We start from the raw sequence: 22,813 nt of genomic DNA on the forward strand, positions 1-22,813 counted from the left end.
AATACGCCGATAAATCATTGACACGTGTTCTCACGTGATCATATCTCGTATTTCATTTCGAAAATATTCCGCTATTCATCATAACGTATTTGTTATTTATGAGATTATGAATATACAATGCGGAGACTGTTTATGGGTACTGTGACTTGTTTAGCGAGAGAATATATAATTGGGATATTTGTATGTATGGGATTGTATGTATGTATGTCTTGTCAAATCTGTTAACGACATCTCTACTCTGGATAGGCGCCAGGATCGTTGAAAGCGATACATGTACACTTTATGTACCTAAGCAATATTTTTACACATCTTTTGACTACGTATTAGAACAAAAAAATCGTATTGGAAAAAGAGGGGGGAGGCCTTTGCCCAGCAGTGGGAGTACTACAGTACTCTGAATAAGTAATAAATTAGAACAAGTAACAATTACTTGTGTATAAATAACTATGTAGAGTATGTAGGTAGCCCATTTCTTGGAACTATATTTGAACCGCTAACTATAACTTGAACTAGTTTGCTCAATCATGGGTTCTTATTCAGACCTTTAATGACTAAATTGGTACAATTAAAAAAACTTGTAGTAATGTTGATAAAAACGTGTAGGTAAGCACATTTAGCATTGTTTGCCGATCACACACAATAGGTAATTATGGAATTACCAGCCGCACATCAAATAATACGTAATTACGTCTCTTATCAGTGAATCGCAACCTAAATTAGTTTCGAAAATGAAACCAGCGCATTCCCGTCTCGTTGACGCGGCGGACTTTCTCCCGTTCCCGGCCACTGCGCAAGAGTCAGTGACTCAGCGTGTTCATTGGCTCAGGCGGTAACTACTGACCCTGCTGGCTAATAATAATAATTTAGTGGCTTTTGAGTTGTAGACCTTTGCGATATGCTTAGAAAATGTAAATCTGAAACAGTTAGTTCTTCAAGTTCTTATATAATTGTCACAGTCAAGTCATGTTGGTCTTAAGTACCAATAGGTCATAACATGTTACTCAATTTGGAATATTCCCAAAAACTAGCTCGACATTTTACTTAAATATATAATCTGGTCACAAAATTTCACACGAATCGGTTGAAAATTGCGACCTGTACCTAAGAGAACGTCCGGACATATTTACAAAAAGCAAATCAAGTCAAACAGTAGACCTACGCATCACTGCGGTCAATGAAACCGCAAAATATAACTATTTCCGTATAATAATATACGTATAACTATATACGTACACCACTAGTTTTTCTATTTAACTCGAAAAACACAATCATTTCTCTTAAATGAGTGAACTGTGAAAAATTCTGTTCAATGAGTTAATTTATTAATGTTATCAGCTCACTTGTAATACATACTTATCTTGAACTGTTGTAGCTAACTCTAAAAAACACAATGCTCCTTTTATGTTCTAATATCTTCTTGGAACTTGTATCCCGAAATCCCTAAAATTTGCCAAAGTACAATTTGCATTTATATCATAAAGATCACTATCGCGGCTCAGCCTCAAATCCGCTGTCAGCCCGACCGCAAACTTCGACCCATTAAAATTACTGACAATGTGTTCTCAAACTTTAAGGATTTGACCGTTAACCTGAGTTTAACTATTCAGCGGGAGGTGACCTCATTTCGTACGTGTCGCGAGTAATTTAAACAGGGTCTGAATATTCGTGGGTCAGAATTAAGCCGCGGTCCTCTGGGACGCCCCTGTAGGGTCAGCGAGCGGTTATTGCGAAAGAAAATAGTCCTTAGTGCCCCTGTGCGACTGTAAAAACATTTGAGGGGCGTAGCTCAAGTGTAAAGGAGTATCGTATACTGGGTGTTTTTGTTAGATTTTTTATAGATATTACATGTTTCTTACATAGTATTATGAGTAAAATGAAGTCAAATAAAAAATTGTAGTATTCGTTATGAAAAAAAGTGGTAGTTGGGCTTCTGTCTCTGCCATGTAGGTTTATGTAACTATTAAGGTTATGTTTATGTAAAGCTCGAATTTCCTAGGATACCGGTGCGGTGCAGTCATATATACTCGTAGCGGCCGTCTCCATAAAAAAATGGAGACGGCCGCTATATGACGGCACTGCTGTTCTAGGAAACTGGAGCTTAGTTGTGTAAATGAGAGATTGATGAATGATATGACATAGACCGTAAAAACGCTGCTGCTTTGTCCAATGTGTACGTAAATAGTGTATGTAAATAGTGTACCTGCGACTGCGAATTTTATTACAAAATTAATCTACTTAACAAATTAATTTAAAACGACACGTCACGTGTCGCAAACTGTGACATTTTCATTCCAGGTTACCCTATACCTGTTATTATGCCCGGTACGTGTTGGAAAAGTTAAAAAGGCACTCGGCGGTCGACAGCGCAAACATCTTGAACGAGCGGGGAGGAAACCGTCGCGGAAGTGTATAATTGAGTTTTGACGCGTGTCACGGTGTCACGCGAGTGAAAATTATAGCTTTAGTGGTCTGCTAGCCTCGTGGCTTCTTTGATTTATCTTGGGTATAGATAGACATGGGTATTTAGAAGATACGTCGAGCGCGAAGGACAGTAGACAGTGAAGGAACAAATGAAATGAATGTGTCAGACAGACGGCACAAACTAGTCCTTAAAGTGCAACATGCCAAATAAAAAAACCCTAAAAAGAATATGTGGAAATAGTTATGTTAATTTACGTTGAACCATCGAATTTCGTTTGACAAATCAACATTTCGTCACTACTTTAAAAAAAAACTTGTATCTTCGTCTGTCAATGAAAAGAAAATTGTAGTAAGTATACGTATGGAATGCATATAGACTTACTGCGTTTTAACTTTGAGGAACAGCGTGAGATACGAGATTTTTTTAAAAGTGTGCGATGGTTATAGCTAAACCCCTTCATGCTTTTTTTTATGGGATAGGAGGCAAACGAGCAGACAGGTCGCCTGATGGTAAGCGATCACTGCTGCCCATGGACACCCGAAACACCAGAGGTGTTGGAGGAGCGTTGCCGGTCTTTAAGATGGGTGTACGCTCTTTTCTTGAAGGTTTGAAGGTCGTATCGGTCCGGAAATACCGCAATGCTTCATGATAAAACAACTCAAACAAACAAACAAACTCGGAGAAGACCAGAGTTACTTCGGAATAAAATAATTTAATACTGGCTGTAGTGTAGATAGGTGGTTCTCATATTCTAGTTCCAGCTTTGTGCGTAGGTATATTGTACGTCGATGTAATAACACTATGGACATAAGTTTCAAAGACACGAAAAAGATCCATGAAACAAGTTTTTTCGTCTCATTGTAACAACAATATGGACAAAAGTTTCAAAGTCACGGAAAGGGTTTATGAAACCGGCATAAATTCCCGAACATATGACAAGTGTAATATTTACGATATGGCGTCGGAACCTTCATGGGACGCCTGTACCGTTACCATGGGCTGCCCAAGTGAGAGCCGTATTACTTTACTCAGAAAGTAAGTGAGTTTACGTTTGTTTACAATATATTGTGCCTAACTTCACGCCAAAGAAGCTGCTTCTATCCCTTTCTAAGTTTATCAATAAACGGAGAAAGAACTATAGGCGAACGCTACGCCTCTGGTGTTTACGCGATGGAACTAAAATCATAAGTAAATGTAATTTACCTATCGAAATCTGTCAATATAGGGTCTACTGCAAATTTCGAAACATACGCACTGAGGATTCTTCCTCTTTCACTTTATACTGATAAGAGTAAAAGAGACTCATGTCCACATGTCGATAACTTCGGTATTCGGTAGTAGGCCTCAAACCATAGGCAAAGTCATTCTGACGTGACATTTCTGTCAAGTTATACAAAAATCACACGGAATTTTCACAATTATATTTGCAGTTTTAAATAAAATTATGACTAACATATTGCATTAATTTATAATATTACGTGAAATTCAAGATTAGCTAAAATTTAATAAAAAGATAAACCAGTGAACAAATCAAATAAGGTAATGAGTTATTTTTGGCCATCATATTGTACTATTTACAATTGAGATGATTATAATGCTCAAAGCTGTTTTTGGTTTCAGAAAGATGACGGAAGCTATGATTGAAATCAATATTTCCGAACAAACTCGTATGGTATTCAGTCAACATGGAAGATGGTTCAATTGATATTAATACTGTGGCACTCTGGCAGTTACGCTACTCAAAACCTTAGGGCAGCTGCAGAGGGGAGCAGTACCAATTTATAGGTGTTTTTGTTCCGCGATGCACTTAATGGTATTATTGGCCACGATCATCACAGGTATATGTATAGAAGTGCTCCAATAAAGGAAAAACCTCAACTCCAAAAAATAATCCTGTTACTAAAATAAAGTATTTCATTAATTGACTTTGTTTATTTGTGATGTTCTTGAGTAGTAAAGAAATAGAAATATTTTTTACAGAAAAAGGGTACATAGCATCTTATATAGAATTAGCTTTTTCCCGCGGTTTCGCTCGCGTACTAAAAGAATTCTTATTCAAACATATACAAATAATAAAATTTTCATTTGGATCCGTAGTTTCTATGCAGACGTTTGTCTGCGTTTTTTTCAATTACTCATATTACTATTGTTTTTAAAAAAGAAATGCTTACAGTGGTTGTACAAATGTTACACAGCAACCATAGCGTAGGTAGTAGGTACGAGTAGGTATGTATTCTATATACACTGAGGAAATTACATATTGTACAACAGAACTCACATAGCTCCGTATCTGGGCACTATTGTCGGTGGGTAAAAAGTACTTTCTCGCATTATCGCTTACAATTACAGATTGCCGACCGATTACCCCTATCCCTATCCCTAACCCTACCCCTATCCCTATTAGGGTTTGTTGAGATTTTCCGCCAAGCAAAGAACCGGGAAATGAACTTGAAGGCTGTAGGCATAAACCCTATAATTTATGAATTTATTATGCACACCACACTATTGGCGCTTTGTAAATAATTTTTAATTGTTCAAAAATACTTCTTTTCATTCATAAAACATTGTATTGTGTAGTTACTAAATAGTCATAAGTTTAGCATTTCAATATGTGCAATATTACTTTTATGATTAACAAAGTAATTGTTATTCCTGTAATTGTTTCTTCTGCTGTATGTTGTATTAAATATTGTATGTTTGTGCTGATTGCCAAGTTGCCAATGCTCCCAATAAATTAAAAAAAAAATTAGCTTTGTCAACTTTGACACTAGGACTTAGCTGAAATGTCAATCGTTGACGCTGAACCATGGACTTTAAATCTATGCGCTAAACGCCGATCGAAATTCAGTCTAGCTCTGTCATGTCAATACGGAAAAGTGATAGAGATAGCTAAGCTACGATAACGATGTTAATCATAATCGTTTGTGCATTTGGCTACGTGCCCTGCCAAAAAATTAGATACAATTTTTACTTGTTTCAAAATGCTTTTTCTACTCACTTTTGTATCAAATTATAATCTTCATATACACCCCATAATGGCTTATCGCCTTCAAAAGTTCTATACCTTACCTTAGACTTTGTCGTTACCTATGTCGATGTCGTTGTAATTGATGTTTGATATGTACGAAAACGCTGAATTTTAGGTTTTTAGTTTTCGTTTCACATCAATTTATTAAATACTTAGCCTGTTACTCAAGAATATTACAAAATAAACAAAGTCACAGAATGAGATACTTTATTTCAGTAATAGGATAATTTTTTTGAAGTTTTTTCCTTTGGTTCACTTCTAATATATACCCACGAGATATGGTGTTATGGTGACTACAGGTACAAGTATTGTGCATTGAGGAACTAACATGCCCATGAATTGGTACTGCCTGCTGCTGTAGGTAATCAGTTGATTCTTAACTGCCTCAATCATTATCAATTTGAACAATCTTCTACGTTGGGTTTGCTGAATACCATACGGCTGGCATGGAAATATTGTTTTCAATAATATCTTCTTTTTCTGAAAGCAACCAATATAATCATCCCAACTGTAGCTAACCAGTACAAAATGATGAATAAATATAACTCATTACCTTTGTAAAAGTATCAAACACTCGTTTCATCACTGGTTTATCTTTTTATCGAACTACTGACTAACTGCTACATTTAAGCTGTTCTTGAATTTCACGTAATATTATAAATTAATACATATTAGTCATAATTGTATTTAAAATTGCAAATATAATCGAGAAAATGTTGTGGGATTGTTATATAATTTGACAGTAATGACACATCACAGTGAATTGGTGGTTTACTTTTACGCTAGTGACTGTCAATGATTACTCACGTAAAGTATTGAGTTTTCACTAGAGACTGTCAAATAGTTCTGGTTCTATTGACTTCATACAATCAGAAAGAGAGCGCCTTAGCTGTAAAGTTAGGAACGTATTGAAAACTCGGAGTAAACACGTTAATAACTTATGGTACCGATGAAAATTTTAGTACGTGAGCGTTTCCGCTTGGAGCGCTGTTCAGTTTTTCCATACATTTTCCGTAACTCTCACTGAAAACGTAACGTATTTTTTAACTCAAAAAAGTCATGGTAATGCTACTGAGAGCCGTAGTTCATTTTAAGTTATTCTCGAATGCAATACTATTAGTGTTAAAGTCGCGTGTAACATACAAGTTTTTATACACGTTAAACTTCCGTGAGACATATTCAAATAATTAATTGAAATACGGTTGTACTCACGTTATTATATCGCTATTGCTGCGACATGCGAATTGGTCCGAAACATGTCGCAGCAATAGCGATATAATAACGTGAGTACAACCGTATTTCAATTAATTATACAAGTTTTTTCTTACGTCTCTTTGTGTCTTAAAAAAAATCTGTTGGTATAGCTATTTAAATATTGTCTGTTAGTTTTGGAAGTTACGTGTAGGTAATTTCGAAAGCACAACGTCATCTTTGGGAAAAACAAATTTAATCATAAAGGCTCGTAAAATTAGGATTTCAAAAATAGAACTTAAGTATATGTGACTCTGAAGAGTTTTTTAATCCATACTAATATTATAAAAGGGAAAGTGTGTGTGTCTGTTTGTTTGTCCGTCTTTCACGGCAAAACGGAGCGACGAAGTGACGTGATTTTTTAAGTGGAGATAGTTGAAGGGATGGAGAGTGACATAGGCTACTTTTTGTCTCTTTCTAACGCGAGCGAAGCCGCGGGCAAAATGAATAATATACGAACGGCAGACGAGCAGATGGATCTATTGATAGTATCTTATCTTATCTTATCTTAAATTTCCGGGGGCCTTTATGGATACACTTCGACCCATCGAGATCTTTTGTGAAATTACCCCCTACGATCCTAAGATCCTTTAGCTATTCAGGACCTTCTCGACCATCTCCACGTATCGGATGTTGAGGCTCATGGGTAGCTCTCTGAAGTCCTTTGGCACCAGGTAACCAGGTACCAGTTCTACATTCTTTGTCTGGCGAGGGCGTGACATTCACACATTAGATGTCTGACGGTCTCTTCCTCTTCACCACACATGCGACAATCAGTGTTGTCAGCGTGTCCCATCTTGGCCAAAATTCCTTTGACCCCGTTATCTACTGATAGTAACATACACCTCTGGATAAGGTGTGTTACCGGCCCTTTAATATGCTTTTTTCTTGAAGGTTTAATGTATAAGTATAATCAATGTCCTATTTATAGGACACTGGGTCTTTCTTTCACTTGTCCTAAAATTATAATCGGTCTTACAAAACAATCCCACATTGAGTCGGTAAGGAGTTCACGTCTGTTAAGGGTGGATTTCTCTTAGCGGGTCAGCAGTATAGTGGCGCATTACGGGCGGAAGTGTGGGTTCATGTCCCGCCCGCATAATTTTCGCATTGGGAGGTCTCCGGGTCCACTCCGCTGAGATATGACGCGCCGGTTCGGTAAAAATGCAAGTTTAGTTTATTTCTCACATTCATAAAAATTTCACACAATTAAAATTTACGTTTTAGCTTATATTACTATTCGTATAAAGGTCGTTACAAATCTTAAAGAAATAATAATATAAAAATTACAAATAAAATGGAAACAAGCGGTGCGAACAAAAAATAATTAAAATGTCATTGGCCAGTAACATAATTTAAGTGTTTTCCTTGCGGACTCTCGTCGGAGAACAAATGGCAGGTACAGAGTTACGAAAGCGCAGAACTTGATTGGAATATAATATCATGTTCTTTTTTTATTCTGGACGAATGCTAATAGAGTTAGAACTACCCAAGATGTTGTATTATTACCTATTGTATAGTGGGACGGAAGTGTGGGTCTGTGTCCCTCTCGCATAATTTTTGCATTGGGAGGCCTCGGTCCACTCCGCTGAGATAAGACGCGCAGGTTCGGTAAAACTTCAGGGAAGAGTGCCAACATAATTTAAACTTTTCGCGAGCGGACTTCTTGGACCTTGGTGTGGTAAATGGCGGCTACAGAGTTGTAGAATTGCGAAACTTTTTTGGAATTAACCATGTTCCTTTTTACAAGCTTTTATTCAACTTGCCTTGTTAGTATGTTAGTGTGCGTCAAAACGTATAGAAGATAAATTTGACCCACTTCCCGGTTTCCGATTGAGCTGAAATTTTGCACACATATGTAAATCACGTGACAATGCAATATTATGGTATCATGGAGCTGATCTGACGATGGAGCAGTCGAGTCGAAACCCATCGAGTAAGGGGTTTTTAGAAACGTTTCAGAGGGCAGTAGATGACTGTTGAAAGAAAGGTACAGTCGGCGATAAAAACATGTGCCAAAAATGATTTTTTTGCAAAAAACTTATTTTACATTATGCTCGTTGAGTACTAGTACCTACTAAGTTAGTATCCAAGATGTATTATTATTGTACAGTGGCGCATCATGGGCGATTAGTGTGGGTTCATGTCCCGCCCACATAATTTTCGCATTGGGAGGTCTCCGGGTCCACCGACTCCGCTGAGTTATGACGCGCCGGTTCGGTAAAAATTCAAGGAAGATTACATAATTTAAGTTTTTCGCGAGCGTACTTCTTGGTCTTAAAAAAAATGCAAAAAGGCGTGAAATTTGACGGACATATTTTTTTTAAATTGGAATTTTACTAGTTGAGTACCAAGTTACATATTTACCCAAGATTTGTATTCCTCTATTTGTACTTTATTATCATTTTATATTTATTCTAATATAAAAGTATCGTTAGGACTTCAGGGCAAAATTTCTTGTGATCATAAAACAAAGGATACGGTGCACTATCCGTACTTTAAGTCAGTTTTGTGTAACGGGTTCATTTACACACAGAATTTACTATTCTTCGCAAAACTCATTAAAACCCTATTTTTACTTCCTTTTGCCTCGGAAATATCTACACGGTTGAAGTTCTGGGATTACTGTAGCACTTAAATAAATTAAATCATTGTACCCTCTGTATTTTGACCTTAGATTATTTCATAGCATTTTATTTCTAACTTTAATTTTATCGTGTAAATATGCTGTAAATACATACATACATACATACAATCACGCCTGTATCCCATAAAGGGGTAGACAGGGCACATTAAATTATTAAAGCTTCAGTACCACTCTTGACAAGTAAGGTTGAAAGAAAATGAAACTGTGACATTGCAGTGATAGGTTGCCAGCCTCTCGCCTCGCTGTAAATAGTTTTGTAAATATGAATGTTTTAATTTAGGTAGGTAGGTATATTTATGATTTGCATTGTAACGTAGCAGATTTTTTTGATAGTCGTAATTAAATATTTTGGATAAATTTAATTTTTGAATGAAACACTTCCTTCTCGTTCATTGCATTATCTGTTGCATTTCAAATGCAAATATTTATGTTTATCTGTTGTAGGGTTGCCATACAACAAGTATTATTCGAAATTGTAGGTATTTTGGCTGTCATTCCAGAAAAACTTTGTATTATTTTGATATAGTTTAGGTATTGATTTTTGGAAAATATAATATTTTAGAAACATGATAACAAATGTTATCATAGGTTTTTTAAGGCTGTTCTGGAATGACATTTGTTGGGTTTTGTTTACTTCGAGGTCTGATATAGAAACTGGAGTAATTTTCATTTAATTAATTAGAGATTTTTATTGTTTATTCGTTTGCCACCCGGCTTTTGTTTTGGGTCCTTTAAATTCGAGATCATTCAGTGCGGCGTTCTTTTTGTAACGAGATCCTCTTGCATAGTGATCGGACGGCCGTATAAGGGCCTGGAGCCCGGCATGCCACGTGCTGCCGTGGCGTTCCATATTTTGTGTGGTGCGTTGCGTCAGTCTGAGTAAGTAGATTTCATTGTGAGCTTTTGTTATTTCCATGGCGTGAAACGTGGAGAGATTCTTAACCATAAATTGGTTTATTTCCAGCTGGCAGAAACATGCTAAGGGTGGGAGTGCTCCGTGGAGATCCTCGGTCTGCAGTCTGCAGGTCTCCGGTGAGCTCGCTTACATTTTTTGTTATAGTTTTATCACAGTGTGTGAGGGCACTCGACTAATGTGACCAATTTATTTGTTTCATAGGAGTCGGGCAGAAGTAAAGAATTAAAGAAGTAAAAGCTTTTAACAATTTTGATGTGCAAGGAAACTTCTTTGGCTTACTGGCGCAAGGTGTCTTTGGACCTTGTTTTCGTATGGAAGGGTCAGCCCTGTCCACGTGGCGAGGGGGCGACAGCACCGGAGTCCGGGGAGCAGCCGGCTCATCCCTGACAAGGTGTGTCTCCTGCCCGTTTCCTGCCGGTAGTGCTGTGTAATTCAGGTTTTAATTTCTGTGTAAAGTAATTTCTGATTTCATTTATTTTGAGAATTCTGGTGCATAACTTTAGGTAAATTCCTATTTAGTTTTGTAGAATAAATGGTTGTAAGAAACCTTTTCCTGGACCCTCTTAAAGCGGCCCAGCTTTACCACTGAGCGTCGTTCATATTTTTATATGGTGTCGAATTTAGTATAACTCACTAATTTCTGTTTAGGCAAGAATTAATATATATTTAATAAAGTTATAAAATGTGATATTGTTTAATTTGTTTCTCCCCTAGCTTTCCTCCAGCAAGTATAGAGACACCGTTTAGTTTTTGTTTTATTATAAATTTTGTGCTAACGTGGGTGTATTTACTTTGAACTAGCCGGAGCTTTCCATTCCATTTTATTTACCCCCCCATCAAAAACACCTCCGTTACAGCATGCCACATGGGTCAATGCACTGATACTATGTATATATTTCCACCATTATATTATGACATTAATGACTAGCTTTTCCCCGCGGCTTCGCCCGCGTACTAAAAGTAATCTTGTTAACGTTGAACTTTGGACCCCCAGTTCACAGTGGACAGTGGTTCAGTTGATTTGAATTTTGAAAAATCCTTTCTTAGTGCTCCTCTACACCTTATAATGAACCTACGTGCCAAATTTGAAGTCTCTAGAACCAGCGGTTTCGGTATCAGTCAGTCAGTCAGTCAGTTTCTTCTTTTATATATTTAGATGTACGTGCATTTTAGCAAATACAAGTTTTGAACTTTGTATTTAACTTAATCCCAAGAGTTCCGTATCAAATTAAACGTTTTAAATTTAATACAACATTTACTCATAAACCGTATAATTAATATTACTCGTTCATAAATTAACCAGTTTATTTTCATCGCCGATGTTTATTTTGCTGGCAATTAAATAATGCACCCGCGAAAATGAGGCAATGAACTCAAAATTTACAAAACTTAATTAAAACTATCACGAAATGAACGGCTGCGACGGAGAATGGAATTTGGTTTTAGTAAAACAATTCAAACTGAACTAAACTAAACTCGTTAAGATAGAATTGCCAAATATCTAAATAGGAAAAGGCTGTAATTAAATCTAAATTGTAAAACGAGGGTTGTCAATGCAATCTAGCGATATCATTAACGGGCTTAAGTGCGTTTTCTCATTATCCGATCCGATATCGGATGTCGGAAGGATTTCAACAGTAATAAAATAACCTAACTACAAAATTAAAATTTTGAAAAAAACCCTGACCGCGACATAGTCTACCGATTTTTATGAAACAAACTAAGAACACTCCCGACTAACTCAGCTTCAAACGAAAAAAAACTAAATCGAAATCGGTTCATCTGTTCGGGAGCTATGATGCCACAGACAGACACACACACAGACATACATCAGACAAACAGATATACAGACAAACAGACAGCTGTCTGACAGTCGTTTTTGCGTCGGGGGTTAAAAATCAAAGATGGCGGCTTAAATGTATGGGATATCGGTCCTACATCCGATATCGGATCGGATAATGTGAAAACGCACTAAGACACTTTTTGTCTCCCAGTGAGATTGAAAGTACTCGTGATTCTGAGTACAATTGACCTAAAATTCCCTAAAAAATAAAAATGGCAAAAAAAAAAGAAATGCTCAGGTTGGTATCTTCATAGGTATACCCGTAATTAAGGTACCTTAATTCATTGTGATTTTTTTCCGGGTAGATCTATAGAAATGCTCCTTAGCAAAGAATATGGGTTCCTTTTTCCTTTTAAACTAATGTTTAAACAGGATCAAAACAAAATATAAAATAAAAAGTATGAATACGACCACGAATACATTTTTTTTCACAAGAATATTAAAGTAAATATTATAAATACAAATATGAATACGAGTGCGTTATTTTAAGAGAGAAGCAACCCGAGGCGCCAAGTGGTCTCATTAAGGCTACGTAATAAGCCAGGACTTTCAACAACCATCCTCCACAACCAGTATAACTTGAATATTAAGTTATGTATGCTTGTTATGTGGCAGGGGTCAGGTTATGTTGGACCAGGTTAGAATTGTGAATGGAAGTAGCACCCCTCACGCACCGTACGAAGTTTTGAGGACAAGGACCAAGGATATGCATTACGTAATGACAGTATGTAAAGGATGGTAAAAAACTTAAGAAAGTCACCTGTTGTATGTGTGAGTGACGTGTTCGAATAGGCGTTTGTTTTGTTTGTGTTACTAATTATAAATATGACTTTGTTCTCTATTCGAACACGTCACTCACACATACAACAGGTGACTTTCTTAAGTTTTTTCACCTATAATATTGTGTTTGTTTTTCTTGAAAAACTAAACGTTAATTACATAATATAAGCGGCAACCCACACCCAGGCGACGCACGTCGTAAGACGCGGAACAGACGCCAGCGCCGCGCCGCCTGAGTGTAATTTAAAAAACGTCTCCTCAGTACATTTTGTATAGGAAAGACGTAAGGGACCGGCCACACTTAAGAGACGCATGTTGTGAGGTGCGGAACGGACGTCCGCGCCACGCCGCCTGAATGTAATTCAAAAATTTGTAATTCGCCTGGGGGCGCGTCTTACGTCCTTCCTATACAAAATGTACTGAGGAGACGTTTTTTGAATTACATTCAGGCGGCGTGGCGGAGACGTCCGTTGCGCGCCCCGAGACACGCGACGCTTAAGTGGGAACGCTGCCTAAGACGCGCCCCAACCGACGCGGGTGTGGCGCCGTCATCTTCGTCTCCGTTTCGCATCTTACGACGTGCGTCGCCTGTGTGTAGATAGTCCCTAAGAATGGTACCCTAACCCTAGACGCGTAATATTTACCAACTCATGGTACATACGCGTTGTAGACCCTAACATACAGTTACCAGAGAGCTAAGGTGCAGAAATACATCAATATTATCAAGTAGGGGTAGTGTTATTTGGCTATGGTTTTTTGACATGTTATCTATCTGTCCCTGCTATTAAGTATAGTATTCTAAGGGCCACTTGCACCAATGAAAATGGAGGGTTAACCCGAGAGTTATCCCAACATTTTATATGGAATTTGACAGATGACAGCCCACTAACCCTGAGTTAAGTGGTTGGTGCAAGTGGGCTTAAGAATACTGAACATCTCGACAGAAGGAAAATTCTGTCGAACTTTTTTATATTTTGTATTTATTAGGCAATGTTTTCAGTAATCCGCGGATTAAATTATGCTGAAACTTGTCTTATCCCTTATTCCATTTATTAGTTTCTGTTTATATACGAATTCAACGAGGATTTATTAAATTTTGAATTCAGTTTTACTATTTTCAGTACCCTGCTGCTGCGTCGTTTGCTGTTGCAACTTATTATCATGAAAATGAAATTGTGAAAACAAAATTAATTTTTGAGGTTCACAAAAAAACTTAATTAGCAAATTAACATAATATAGTAGACGTTGTTTCATAGATATTTCACTGGTTCGGTCATACTTTGCATACAATACGAAAAACGTTTATAGAGATTGCTCCACCAAATTTACTGGTTTAAACTTTTACGAATTTTACACATTAGAAGTATTAGAACTTTACATTTTGAAATAGTCTGTCTACCAGTCAACCTAACAAACTTAACTTTAGTTGAACCTGTAATATCTACCTAAGCAACATATACACAAAAGTACATGAGCTTTGCGGCATCTTACAGAATTTATCTGTTAAAAGTGTTAAAACCGGCATGAACTTAATAAAACCAGGTTTTATACAGGTGTATTATAAATGCATATCCTAAAGAACGGTGGATACAGATTATTACGGAGTACGAGTAAACCTCCAGATAGAAGCATAACGAGCAAGCTTAATAATGAAACCTTTTTAAAATAATCCCGGGTACGTAGCCAAATGCACAAGCGCTCACGATAATATCTGTTTCGTAATCTATCTCTATTGCTCTTGCATATTGGTGCGAAAGAGCCGGACTGCATTTCTCTCGGCGTCTGGCGTCGACGATTGCCATTCGGCTACGCCGGCCGGGCAGAATGATGTGATATTAAATTTCTCGCAAAACATGTGTAAAGGGAGTCCCTCTAACGTTTTCTATTTCAATATCGTCTTTCCAATTACTTTTGACGTAAGATTTTGATTTGTATTTTACGGAACGGAAGTTGATAATATCTTTTTAGAAGATAAAAGATTTATCAAAAGTGAAGTACCTACCTAAAACAATGAGGGGTGCGTTCAGTAACAGTTGGGGATGTTCTTAAAGAGTATTCATATTTAAACAATGTGACATCCACAAGAGAAATGCTCTGGAACTTTGTTTTATCAGGGGCGGCTCACTCCGTGATTCTATCGCCGCGCTACAAGTACATGCTGGCGGCCGCGAGTTTGCGGCCCAATCAGGGGTGGCGCGCGTTGTCAAGGAACGCACGTTCGCGCTTTCTATTGTCACTTTACGTCGCGATTTTTTTTAAGGTTCATATGCGATGTCCGCGTGTGGAATGGCTAATAATGCTTATTTAACTAGACATCACGAATGAAATAAATACCATAGGACACTCTTACACAGATCTCTATTGATAAAGTCCCACGGAAAAGTTCAATAAGGCTTGTGATGGTGGAACTTAAATAAAAACATATAAATACTGTATATATACCTAGAAAGTACCCAAGACTTTAAAATAATAGTATTACATTTTATCTGAGTATTAATTCGTTTTAATCCATAGGCAACCCTATCACCGGATGCCGCGCACGTGCGGCTAGTTTCTTTGTAAGAATTTTGTAGGCATTTAAAAAGGCGGCATTTCGTGAACATCAAAGCAGTGGGCCTTCTGTACTTGTACTATTATATAATCTGTGGTTTTATATGAATTCCTGTACTAAACTCGACTGCTTTTAAGTTTATTCGGGTCTGTGAAGGGCCTGTTTAAACGGCACGCGCATTCGCATGCGATTTTAGTTACATTGCGGACTGTTGAGGCTGCTTACAAATCAGCTCATCGGTCAAATATCGCAATGAAATTGGCCCTAAGAATAGAATCGTGGTATATGTGCAAACCATGACTGTCTGATTATGACTCTTCTCTTTTCACACTCTAGTCGCCTTTACACAGTCGCTCTATCGCGCGTTCCCGGAGCGTACAGGATAGCGCGCGCGCGATTGCGTGTTGGTAGTTTTTAAGGTTCACGTTCTTTCGCGCGTGATTGCGCGTCGATGTTTTTGAGAACGGAAAGAGCGTGTGTGTAAAGGCTAATCGTGCGCGATAGACCGCGTTATTAATAGTATCGATTTATAAAGAGCAAGTAATTCAACCACTAATTCTATAGTCCACGAGCGTATGTCCGCCATCTTGCGCGCGCGAATGAACGCACGTGTAAAGACAACCTCAGCCACGCGATTGCGCGCCGGCACTGGCAGACGCAATTCCCTTCCCTCCCGTCAACTTTACACGCGCATTCTTTCACACGCGATTGCTGTATCACGCGCGATAGAGCGTCCGTTTAAAGGCAGCTAATGTTTGTTGGATTCTGTTCCAATTTGTATTGCGTCCGAGTGCATAACAAAAGGTAGTTAGGTACGTAGGTAGGTACTTCGGTTTGGGAGTTCGAGATTTCTGATTAGCATTGGCATGACTGGAATGCGTCAGCTATCTATAGCATCTGTACTAAATCTAATTTGATCTCATTTCCATAGCATACAGATATCCTACCAGTAATTACTGTTATCTGCCTTGATTAAACTAATGCAATGCAAGACTAATCAAACTGCAGGTCGGAGACATGTCCAATAATTACGATCAGTCCCTAACTCGGGTGTAATTAAACTGTAATTACGTGTAATTAATTGTCGTGTGCGGATTGTCGAAGTTATCTATCATGATGAGACAGGGGGCGGTGGTGGGAGCTTGGATTGTCAGTGTGACTTGAAGTTATACTCGTACAGGGTAGGTACGTCGTAGGTACAGAAGTGTGATTTCACATTATACGGCCAACCAATCCAACAGGGATCCGAATCAAAACTCAATGGGAATGTTCTTGAGTCTTCAAGTGAAGTATTTGAATTGGATGAGAATTTTAAACATTTGTTTTAAATTAATAATAAGTCATTTGTAAAACAAAGGGATATTTATTTAGGTTAGTAAAAAAGGAACTTATCGGTAAGTAGAGTATATGGTTTCAATTACATTAGAATGTTTAGTGTCAGTAAATAATGGAACGAGTAACGTGTCAATAAATAATAATTCATGCGAAACCATAGATTAAATATAACAAGACTATACCATAACCACCCCACACATTAAAATGCGGCCGCCTAAGAACGTGCAAAAAGTAGATGGCGCCACTAAAAATGCTTTGTTGCCATCGATTACTTGTAGATTGGCGTTAAGTGTCACTTTCGAGCCATATATCTGTGCCGAAAGTGACACTTAACGCCGTCTACAAGTATAATCGATGGTAACAAGACATTTTTTTTAGTGGCGCCACTTTTTGCACATTCTTATGCGGTCGCATTTTAATGTATAGGATGGCATACTATTTATTTAATCTATGGCAAAACTACATAATTTACTTCAGCCTTCAGGCTAGAACAGATAGTAATATTGAAACAGTTTTCTACGCCACAATTTGGTGGTCGCTGAAACCAGGGCCCGGAAGGACATAATAAGGGTATTCTTTTATTGGCCAATTTGTATTCCTGCACGGGTTTATGAGCTCGGATCTGAGTTTACGGCACGCGGGCCGTAATAAACTTCGATCCGGTATTGGTGCATATGTCACTTGTATTATTGAATACCGGAGATTGTTACACTTAAAAGTCTTACATTCATAGAAAATAAAAAATGGTTGCATACCTAACATTATGTTGACAATATATTTTAAGGACAATGTGGTGTTCTTACTTAAGGCTGCTTTCAAAAAAAACGTCAAAAGAATGTAAAATTGATAGTTTTAGTCGGTGAAATACTACACTTTCCGTTATCCAATAGATTTATTTAATTCAAGTTCCAGTTAGAGCATCTTATTATCTTGATTTTTATAAGACTGGATTTTTGAAAACTAACTCACTAAATTAATTATGAATTTTTCTCTAATGCACGTTTAGAAAAACGCACGTATAGAGCTGAATCAGTCGATCTTATTTGTAAAATTTGGACAATTTTGAATATTAAAACGGGTAAATTTATAATTCGTATATCCTGTACCACAATCATTTCAGACTAGATTTTTATTTTAAGTTTTTGAAAAAGAGTAAACTAGCCTAAGGCGAATTCAATTTTTTTCAGAAATTACCTAAAATTAAGTGACAATTTCTTTAAAAATCTACATCACATCGAAGTAAGTTTTATACTAAATTAATCTGCAACGTTTACTTAAATTGCTGTTATGCCTTAGTGATTATAAATTGCTATTATTGATTTTTGCCAATTTTTTGAAAACGAGCCTTCACCGGTACAATTAATTATTACCACTTTTGGACATTTTCTCATATTTTGTTAGACCAAGTAGAAAAAGTCCTATAATGTGATATATATTTATAAACTACTCGCAAAGCCCTTTAATTTGATACCACACACGGTATGATCAAGCGCTCGGTTGCGATTTCACTATTTTTAACACGAAAGCCCTCTTAAGCTTATATCGAAATAAAATTTTCTTCAAAATTTTCTTAGCACAGATTTTGCATGTATTATTACAGTCATATTTTTTTACGTTTAAAATGACATTTATACTGTGCATTCGTACAGACGTTTTTGACGAAGCTTGTAGCTAATAACGGATTTTGTATTCAGTTGACGAAGCCTGCGTTGCGGATTTGAGAATATGGTCTCTGATTAAATGTGTGTAATACATTCGTACAGTCTCTATCGGTTTTTTAAAAAGTTGATATCACGGCTTATTGCTTTATTCTATTTTACTAAATATTCTCCTTTAGCTGCGATACAAATAGAAGTTTTCCTGCATTAGTTACAGCTTTCAACGATAATGCACAGTAAAAAATCTTTGCCGACGAATTATTGCTCACCTACACTGAGAGAAATTTGCATTGTGATTTTAACAAGTTCGACTTGTTGCGGGTTTATCCGTTTGAAACAAAAGTATTTTAGTAAACGGAATAAATCACAATATTGATGATACAAGTCGAATTTGTTCTAAACAAGGTCAAACTTGTTGAAAGATATTTGATTGAATAAGCCAAACATATGTTTAAAACAATATGCGTCATGTTGCTTTTATAAAAACGACTTGTTGATTCAAATATATTGTTGATTGAAATGACGAGTAACTTATTTGAACCAAAGAGCACGTAGGCGCTATTTTGACCAAAAAACATGTTGAACGAACATGAAAACTGGTTGTTTTTTCTCTAAGTGTACCTACACCTAGAACGGTAATTAAAATGTAATCCTGTTTCCTTTCAGGTAATAACGAGATTTCCTGGCGCCTTCGCCGCATACATCACGCTAAGTACTAAAATAATTTAATATGGAGAGAATATACATTAATTGGTTTGTTATTCTATGTCGGTGGTAAATAAGTACTTTTACGGTTCGCCGGTGGCCTATTTGACAATAGTGACTTTTGTCATCTGACAGTGATACTTCGCCGTTCATTGCCTGCTCAACAAGGAAAATTGACGCTGAGTCAAGTATCAATGTCCATGTCACTGTGGTGAAATATCCCACTCTGATGGCCGTCACCGTAGCCTGCCTGCAACCTCACTCACCATGAGGAACACAACACTGATGAGTAAGATCGCTTAGGAAGAATTATCAAAATCAGATAATGCTGCAACATCGCAGCGTAACATTACTGCCGACGACCGATCTGCCCTAGCGTTTAGTGACCCTGTCTGCTAAGCCGCGGTCCCGGGTCCGGGTTCGGTTTGGGTAAGGGCATTTATTTGTGTGATGGGCATAGATAGATATTTGTTCCTGTCATGGATGTTTTCTATGTATATAAAAAAAATGAAAAATGAAATTTCAAATCAAGGGTCAACATGCACCTTCTGGGCGAGCTTGCTCCATCGTAAGCCACGTCTTCGCCCCGGCTAGACCGTGGCAACATTTACAGTAAAATGTGATTTAATTTTTATATTCTGAATAAAGTGATGTTTATTTACAAGCTGAGTTAGATTGAAACGTATTTTATCATGAAATAGAATTACTTGAGTACCTTTTACCCGCAACGACAAGTACCCCTATTAAGTTGATTAAATGTATTTGTTTTCTCTCGGGACGGTTTCAACATATTTGTTTTTAAGTTTAATGCGCTCTCTGGCTTTATTTTACTTATAAATCAGCTATTGCAGTTCAAAGATCGTGTGGTTTAAAATCTTGATTATCTATGAAGATATTAAATTAGTTCAGTGGAGAGGTTGACAAAGCATTTATTTTACATTTTCGTACTTTCTTGTTGCAAATATAAAGGTAATTCAAACTACACTACTGCAACTAAGAGATATTTTTGCAGCAAATGTCAAATATCTGGACAGCGACACGACATCGATTTGAACCAAGAAATAGGCACGTGTCATGGCAGGATCCAGAAGGGCTTTTAGATCTATTAAAACTATCACATGTAGAGCTCTGTATCGCATGCACATGGCGTTTTTGACAAAGTTAGAAATTAAAGAGTTATACTACTTAAAGTTATTCGGTCATACGAAGAAAAGCTTCAGCAAAGATGAGGCATTCTATCTTTTCCCCTCACTAGCTCGGAAACACGTGTTTTGTCCTTTAATGCCAGCGGGTAAAAACGCATTTTATCCACTAGGGGGTAAAATAATTTGACCTTGAATAAAGTCAAATTAACTGCTTTAAAATTGATAAAAGTAGGTGATTCTAATAATAAAGATGATTTACCACCTGCGGAACTACTGGAAGCAGGGATAAACGCATTTTTTGCGTTGTAGTTTCCATCCCATGTACATTTGTAGTTTTAGTCATACTTAATGCATAATGTGTAGTTTTTAAGTTTATTACGAATAAATATTTTGATTGATTGATTGATTGATAGTTTCCTCGCTATAGTGAGGGGAAAAGTTTTGTGTTACACTCGGGTGCAAATGTATTTTACTTCTCGTGTGTTAAAAAACTCGCAAGTTCAGGATTCTATTCTCGAACCACTCGCTTCGGTCGTGGTTCAACTATAGAATCCTTTCACTTGCTCGTTTTTCAATTCCACACTCGGCGTTAAAATACAACTTTGCCCCCTTGTATAACAAATAACTATTTCTTGCCTCAGCGAACAAACTACCTCACCCTATATGACAAGACTTCCAGTATTTTTTAAATATTTAAAGCCAGCCGCGGAAGTCGCGACCTCATCGGAGGCAAATTGTAAGTAATCGCCGTGGCGCGCGGACACAAAAGACCACTTACTCGCGATCTTGATGAATCTGGACTATAAATTGCCGGTTCTCAGTCTAACACTGGGTGGTTTGCGAAAAATATGTTGGTACCTGTGTGGTGACGAGTAAAAAAATTCGCCACCTCCTTTCTTCCCGTGGGTGTCGTAGAAGGCGACTATGGGATATGGGTTAAATTGTGGCGTAGGCGAGAGGCTGGCAACCTGTGACTGCAATGTCACAGTTTCGTTTTCTTTCAACCCCTTATTTGCCAAGAGTGGCACTGAAGCTTTAGTAGTTTCATGTGGTCTGCTTACCCCTTTATGGGATACAGGCGTGATTGTATGTATGTATGTTGGCTCCTAATATAATAGGAAATATTAGGATAAATACGTGGGCGGCGAAATCAGCTAATTCTTTGCCGCGAAAAACAGGAATCAAAATTTCATTACCTACCACTCTAGCAAATTAGAGGGTTCGCACCTCTTAAATAAATCGCATTTGGCCTTGATACGCCAGAATCATAGTGAAAACATATGCAGTACGTGTATACGTTACTCTATGGACGTGTGTTATAGCTACAGGCTGGCGGTAAAACATTGCAGTAAAACTCCATTGACATAACCATAACCCCTTATTGAAAAAAAAAAAAAAGTGTTTCACATAGCAAATACGAAGTGCGCAAATTTCTCTTTCTAGCTCTCGTGCATACACAAATAAGATGAGATGCATTGCATTAGCTTTGCTCGCTTTAAATTCGAATATTGCGGAATGCTCCATGGGGGTTTACCCCCATTTTAGGGAAGTGTGGGGTTAGAAAGAGAGAAAAAGTAGCATTATGTCACTCTCCATCCGTTTAACTATCTCCACTTAAAAAATCATGTCTGTTCGTCTCAGGGTTCGAAGATATATGTTAAGATATCAGCCAGCTGGGATATATCAATGGATATAAATATCCGATATATATCATTTTTTTATAAATATTGCAATACAAAATGGTTATAAAAAATGTAACATTGTTAAAAATATAGTTTTTTGGGTTTGTTCCTATTTTTCTGCTAAATGTTATGTTTTTTTTAGTAGATATTGCCTTATCTTAAGTAGTATTCATAAATAATACAACAAGATAATAATATGCCTTCCATACAAAATGGATATATATCAAAGTTGATATATATCCGATATATTTATATCATAAATATCGGATATTTTGATATTTATTATAAATCGGATATTTTCGAACCCTGATTCGTCTCTCCGTTTTGCCGTCAAACATAAACGTATAGTCCTATTTTCCACCTGCTCAACATCGTCATAACACGTTTTCCAGCCAAGTGCGAACTGTCAAAGTTTCCAGCTGATCCAGTTAGAAAACAATTTGAGTGATGGATGCCGCCGAGCTTCCATTTGCAAATTGGAGTGTAAACGACATACAAGTTTTATAATTACTGCATGGAATCTTAAGTGTTTGTTCAAGTCGCGAAGTAAGTGAAGCGTACACGTGACAAATATACCACTTATTAAACTTTTTTTTTTTTTTTACTACAGCCTATAATAAATATATTTTGGAACAGTTCCTCATTCCACTTCACACTCGCGTTCTTCTACATAAACCACTACCACACGTAGGTATACACCCACACGCACACACACACACACACACACACACACACACGCGCACGCACACGCACACACATACACACACACACACGCACGCACACACACACACACACACACACACACACATACACACACACACACACACACACACAACACACACACATACAC

At 37.3% G+C, this 22,813-nt stretch overlaps 1 protein-coding gene and 1 long non-coding RNA gene across 2 annotated transcripts in view; both read left to right on the top strand.

The window, feature by feature from the left end:
• LOC125242533 overlaps nucleotides 1-22,813 on the top strand; it is a 482,853-nt gene that overhangs the window by 161,831 nt on the left and 298,209 nt on the right. The gene's annotated exons all lie outside the window — the stretch shown is intronic.
• LOC125242539 lies at nucleotides 9,660-10,950 on the top strand. Its single transcript, XR_007178883.1, has 3 exons — nucleotides 9,660-10,227; nucleotides 10,313-10,380; nucleotides 10,466-10,950. It is a non-coding gene; the product is annotated as an uncharacterized LOC125242539 (long non-coding RNA).

This window comes from Leguminivora glycinivorella, chromosome 3 (genome assembly GCF_023078275.1).
Source record: "Leguminivora glycinivorella isolate SPB_JAAS2020 chromosome 3, LegGlyc_1.1, whole genome shotgun sequence".
Taxonomy (NCBI): domain Eukaryota; kingdom Metazoa; phylum Arthropoda; class Insecta; order Lepidoptera; family Tortricidae; genus Leguminivora; species Leguminivora glycinivorella.